We start from the raw sequence: 6,993 nt of genomic DNA on the forward strand, positions 1-6,993 counted from the left end.
CTTTTGAGCTTCTCTTTGGGTACCCTTTAAGAGGTCCCCTTGCACTTGTGTAGGAGAGTTGGGAACAACCTTTAAAATCTCCAAAGCAAGACATTGTGGACTATGTACCTGGTCTAAGATCCAGAATGGCTGAGTACACGAAAAAGGCCAGTAAAAACCTTCAGGCCAGCCAAGAGCTCCAAAATCAATGGCATGACCAGAAGGCAGTCCTGACCCAGTACCACCCAGGACAGTAGGTGTGGTTATTGGAGCCTGTGGCCCCAAGAGCACTCCAAGACAAATGGAGTGGACCCCATCTCATTGTTGAAAAGAAGGGTGAGGTCACCTACTTGGTAGACCTGAGCACTGCCAGGAGTCCCCTTAGGGTGCTCCATGTCAATCGCCTGAAACCCTACTATGACAGGGCTGACTTAACCCTGCTCATGGCAACTGATGAGGGGCAGGAAGAAGAGAGTGACCCTCTCCCTGACCTCTTCTCCACCACTGATGCTGATGGCTTAGTGGAGGGAGTGGGGCTTGCAGATTGCCTTACTGTTCAGCAGAAGGACAACTTTATAAATCTCCTAGGCCAATTTTCTGACCTCTTCTCACTGATACCAGGTACAACTACCTGGTGTGAGCATACAATCAACACGGGAGACAGCTTACCTGTCAAAAGTAAGCTCTATAGGCAGCCTGACTATGTCAGAGATTGCATAAAACAAGAGGTACAGAAAATGCTGGACCTATGAGTGATTGAGCCTTCAGAGAGCCCATTGGCTAACCCAGTGGTGCTTGTCCCAAAACCTCACAGTAAAGATGGTAAAAGAGAAATGAGGTTTTGTGTTGAGTACAGAGGTCTCAATCAAGTAACCAAAACTGATGCTCACCCTATACCCAGGGCAGATGAGCTAATAGATACACTGGCTTCTGCCAAGTATCTAAGCACTTTTGACTTAACTGCAGGGTATTGGCAGATAAAGTTGTCAGAAGATGCTAAACCCAAAGCTGCATGTTCCACCATTGGGGAGCACTATCAGTTCACTGCCACGCTGTAGGAGGCTGGCCTGGCTTATAGTGGGTACCTCGTGGTACTTACACCTTGTGCCAGGTCCAGTTATCCCTTATTAGTAGATTAGAGGTGTTCTAGCAGCGTAGGATGATAGAGGTAGCTATAGCAGAGCAGCTTAAGCTGAACTAGGAGACATGCAAAGCTCCTATTATACCACTTATATCACTTAGCACTATATCATAAGAAAACACAATACTCAGAGTTACTCAAAATAAAGGTACTTTATTTTAATGACAATATGCCAAAAGTATCTCAGAGGATATACTCCCTTAGGAGGTAAGTAAAATACACAAAATATACACACACAACCAAAATCAGGCAAGTAAACAGTTAGAAAAGTAGTGCAAACACTGTAGAACACAATAGAATGCAAATAGGCCTAGGGACAAAACAAACCATATACTCCAAAAGTGGAATGCGAACCACAAATGGACCCCAGGCCTAGTGTAGTGTGTATAGGGTCGCTGGGAGTGTAAGAAAACACTAAGGGTGTCCAAGATACCCCACCTCAAGACTCTGAAAAGTAGGAGTAAAGTTACCCTACTACCCCAGAAAGACAGTAAAGTTGAAATAGGGGATTCTGCAAGGACAACAAATGACTGCAAAGCACTGAAGACGGATTCCTGGACCTGATGACCTGTAAAGGAAGGGGACAAAGTCCAAGAGTCACTCAAGTGTCCAGGGGGGGCAGGAGCCCACTAAACCCCGGATGAAGGTGCTAAATGGCTGCCTCTGGGTGGAAGAAGCCAAAGATTCTGCAACAACGGAAGGTGCCAGGATCTTCTCCTTCGGTCAGAAGATGTCCCACGGCGTGCTGGAGGATGCAGAGTTGTTTTCATGCAGAAAGACTGCAAAACAGCCTTGCTAGCTGCAAGAGTTGAGGTTGAAGGTTTTGAGTGCTGCCAGGGCCCAGGAAGGACCAGGAGGTCGTCCCTTGGAGGAGGAGACAGAGGGGAGAACCCACACAAAAGCAGGCAGCACCCGCAGAAGCACCTGAACAGGCATTCAGAAGATCTGAGCATGACGTCAACTCAGCACAACAAAAGAGGGTCCCATGAAGTCGGAGTCCAACTCAGCGAGTTGGGCAATGCAGGACGGAGTGCTGGGGACCTGGGCTAGGCTGTGCACAAAGAAAGTCTTTCAAAAATGCACAGAAGCCCTAGCAGCTGCAGTTCACGCAGGACACAGGATTACTGTCGGGCGTGGGGAGGCAAGGACTTACCTCCACCAAATTTGGACAGAAGGGCCACTGGACTGTCGGGGACACTTGGATCCAGCTCCTGTGTTCCAGGGACCAAGCTCGTCAGGATGAGAGGGGACCAAGAGGACCGGTGATGCAGATGTTTGGTGCCTGTGTTGGCAGGGGGAAGATTCCATCGACCCACAGGAGATTTCTTCTTGGCTTCCAGTGCAGGGTGAAGGCAGACAGCCCTCAGAGCATGCACCACCAGGAAACAGTCGAGAAAGCCGGCAGGATGTGGCGCTACAATGTTGCTGGTAGTCTTCTTGCTACTTTGTTGTGGTTACTTGTGTGTCAGTTTGCTTTTGCCTGTCTCACTGGGATCCTGCTAGCCAGGACCCCAGTACTCATACTTGTGGCATGAACGTGTGTTCCCTGTGTGGTGCCTAACTGTGTCACTGAGGCTCTGCTAATCAGAATCTCAGTGCTTTTGCTCTTTCTGCCTTTAAAATTGTCACTGCAGGCTAGTGACCATTTTACCAATTCTGATTGGCACACTGGAACACCCTTATAATTCCCTAGTATATGATACCTAGGTACCCAGAGTATTGGGTTCCAGGAGATCCATATGGGCTGCAGTATTTCTTTTGCCACCCATAGGGAGCTCAGACCAATATTACACAGGACTGCCACTGCAGCCGGAGTGAAATAACGTCCACGTTATTTCACAGCCATTTTTCACTGCACGTAAATAACTTAGAAGTCACCTATATGTCTAACCCTCACTTGGTGAAGGTTAGATGCAAAGTTACTAATTGTGAGGGCACCCTGGCACTAGCCAAGGTGCCCCCACATAGTTTAGGGCAATTTACCCGGACTTAGTGAGTGCGGGGACACCATCACATGCGTGCACTACAATACCAATGTAGCTTCACAATGGTAACTCCGAATATGGCCATGTAACATGTCTAAGATCATGGAATTGTCCCCCCAATACAATTCTGGTATTGGGGGGACAATTCCATGATCCCGCGGGTCTCTAGCACAGAACCCGGGTACTGCCAAACTGCCTTTCTGGGGTTTCCACTGCAGCTGCTGCTGCTGCCAACCCCTCAGACAGGTTTCTGCCCTCCTGGGGTCCAGGCAGCCCTGGCCCAGGAAGGCAGAACAAAGGATTTCCTCTGAGAGAGTGTGTTACACCCTCTCCCTTTGGAAATAGGTGTGAAGGGCTGGGGAGGAGTAGCCTCCCCCATCCTCTGGAAATGCTTTGATGGGCACAGATGGTACCCATCTCTGCATAAGCCAGTCTACACTGGTTCAGGGATTCCCCAGCCCTGCTCTGGCACGAAACTGGACAAAGGAAAGGGGAGTGACCACTCCCCTGCCCAGTACCTCCCAGGGGAAGTGCCCAGAGCTCCTCCAGTGTGTCCCAAACCTCTGCCATCTTGGAAACAGAGGTTTTGGGGGCACACTGGACTGCTCTGAGTGGCCAGTGCCAGCAGGTGACGTCAGAGACCCCCTCTGATAGGCTCTTACCTTTCTTGGTAGCCAATCCTCCTTCCTTGGTAGCCAAACCTCCTTTTCTGGCTATTTAGGGTCTCTGCTTTGGGGAATTCTTCAGATAACGAATGCAAGAGCTCACCAGAGTTCCTCTGCTTCTCCCTCTTTGACTTCTACCAAAGATAGACCGCTGACTGCTCCAGGACGCCTGCAAAACCGCAACATAGTAGTAGGACGACTACCAGCAACATTGTAGCGCCTCATCCGGCTGCGTTTCTCGACTGGTTCCTGGTTGTGCATGCTCTGGGGGTTGCCTGCCTTCACCCTGCACCAGAAGCCAAGAAGAAATCTCCTGTGGGTCGACGGAATCTTCCCCCTGCTAACGCAGGCACCAAAAGACTGCATCACTGGTCCTCTGGGTCCCCTCTCATCCTGACAAGCGTGGTCCCTGGAACACAGGAACTCTATCTAAATGACTCCCACAGTCCAGTGATCCTTCAGTCCTAATTTGGTGGAAGTAAGTCCTTGTCTCCCCACGCTAGACTGCAAACCTGTGTACTGCGTGATTTGCAGCTGCTCCGGCTTCTGTGCACTCTTCCAGGATTTCCTTCATGCACAGCCTAGCCTGGGACCCCAGCACTCCGTCCTGCAGTGCTCAACCCACTGAGTTGGCCTCCGACGTTGTGGGACCCTCTTTTGTAACTCTGCATGGACTCCGGTTCACAAATCTTCCAAGTGCCTGTTCAGGTACTTCTGCGGGTGCTGCCTGCTCCTGTGGGGGTTCTCCGAGTTGCTGAGCGCCCCCTCTGTCTCCTCCTCCAAGGGGCGACATCCTGGTCCTTCCTGGTCCTCAGCAGCACCCAAAAGTTCCTAGTCCTCTTCGTTCTTACAGAATTCCAAGCATCTTCCATCCGGAGGCAGCTTCCTTACACCTTCATCCAGGGTTTCCTGGGCTCCTGCCCCCCCGGACAGTGTTGCGACTATTGGACTTGGTCCCCTTGCTTTGCAGGTCCTCAGGTCCAGGAATCTGTTTTCAGTGCACTGCTGGTGTTTGTTGTTCTTGCAGAATCCCCCTATCACGACTATTGTGCTCTTTAGGGGTAGTAGGTGTACTTTACTCCTATTTTTCAGGGTCTTGGGGTGGGGTATCTTGGACACCCTGACTGTTTTCTTACAGTCCCAGCGACCCTCTACAAGCTCCCATAGGTCTGGGGTCCATTCGTGATTCGCATTCCACTTTTGGAGTATATGGTTTGTGTTGCCCCTAGACCAATGTCTGCCTATTGAAATCTATTGTAATTCTACACTGTTTGCATTACTTTTCTGACTCTTACTTACTTGTTTTGGGTTTTGTGTACATATAACTTGTGTATATTACTTACCTTCTTACTGAGGGTACTCACTGAGATACTTGTGGCATATTGTCATAAAAATAAAGTACCTTTTTTTTTAGTAACTCTGTGTATCTTATGATATTGTGCATATGATATAAGTGGTATAGTAGGAGCTTTGCATGTCTCCTAGTTCAGCCTAAGCTGCTTTGCCATAGCTACCTTCTATCAGCCTAAGCTGCTAGAAACACCTCTATTCTACTAATAAGGGACAACTGGACCTGGCACAGGGTGTAAATACCACAGGGTACCCACTATAAGCCAGGCCAGCCTCCTACAGGTATCTTGGACACCCTTAGTGTTTTCTAACACTCCCAGTGACCCTCTACACACTACACTAGGCCTGGGGTCCCTAAGTGGTTTGCATTCTACTTTCTTAGTTTATGGTTTGTGTTGCCCCTAGGCCTATTGCATCCTATTGTATTCTACAGTGCTTGCACTACTTTTCTAACTGTTTACTTACCTGATTTTGGTTTGTGTGTATATTTTGTGTATTTTACTTACCTCCCAAGGGAGTATATCGTCTGAGATATTTTTGGCACATTGTCACTAAAACAAGGTACCTTTATTTTTAGTAACTCTGAGTATTGTGGCTCTTATGATATAGAGCTATATGATATAAGTGGTATAGCAGGAGCTTTGCATGTCTCCTAGTTCAGCCTAAGCTGCTCTGCTACAGCTAGCTCTATCAGCCCAAGTTGATAGAACACTACTAATCTACTAATAAGGGATAACTGGACCTGGCACAAGGTGTAAGTACCATCAGATGCCCACAGTAAGCTAGGCCAGCCTCCTACGCACAGCAACAGTCATGACCTGCTTTGACACCCCCACCACCCCAAGCATCACAGACACAACACCTGGCACACCTGAAGACACCACACTAACATTCAGTGATCCAACCACCACACGTATGGTACCCACAAATGTCACCACAGCAGACCCTCAGACATCCACCCCAATCACCACACCTGAAGACACCACAACCACTGACACATTTACATGCAACACTTCTAACATACCTGCAGTCACCACTACAACAGACAAACCATCCACCCACCACAGCATCCCCAGCACCTCGTCCACCCCTCAGCCTATAAACATAAACTCCCACACTCACCCATCCAATCAACACCCACCACCCACAAGCACACTTTCCACAAACATGCACCCAAAACATCCACACTGACACATCATATAACCACTCCCATACCCTCACACCCAAACTCCTTCAGATGACCATCACGGTTTGTCCAAGAAAGTGTTCCTTTCCGAGTTTGACCTTTTCCCTACTCCACGGCCTCCCCTACCCCCTGCCAGCACCCATGCCCCTCCCCCGACAAGAGGAAGTCTACCCCTCCCAAACAGATCCACCCCCTCTGAAGGCCAATCCTAAAATCACCCTCCTAAGCCCATGCCTAACCCCCCTCCCAAGCCTGAGCCCAAACCCCTCCTCCACCACTACCCCCCCTAAGGATCCCTGAGGTGCCTGCCTGCCCCGTTGATGCCCCTACCTGTGGAGATTAGATGGCAGTCAGAGGTCAAGTTTGAGGCACCATGTAGTGCCTTTGGTGCTGTTTTCCAACAACATTGAACTGGCCCATGGCCGTTGGAATTATTTTATTACCAATTTGATCCACATAAAGTTTTAACCAACTATTTGCTGTTCTTAACAATACATCTTTGTCCTGCATTTCCTTTCCTAGGGTATATTTGTTCCTGGCTGACATCGGTTTTATGGCAGTATTTGTGTGTGTGCTGCTTGATGCTTCTGGTATTGTCTGAGCAGTGTGTGAGGTTGTGTGCAGTGCTTTTTTCCCCCAGGATGGTGTGTGTTTTGTGTGATGGGCATGCGTATGTTGGTGTGTTGC

This window comes from Pleurodeles waltl, chromosome 2_1, assembly GCF_031143425.1.
Source record: "Pleurodeles waltl isolate 20211129_DDA chromosome 2_1, aPleWal1.hap1.20221129, whole genome shotgun sequence".
Lineage (NCBI taxonomy): Eukaryota > Metazoa > Chordata > Amphibia > Caudata > Salamandridae > Pleurodeles > Pleurodeles waltl.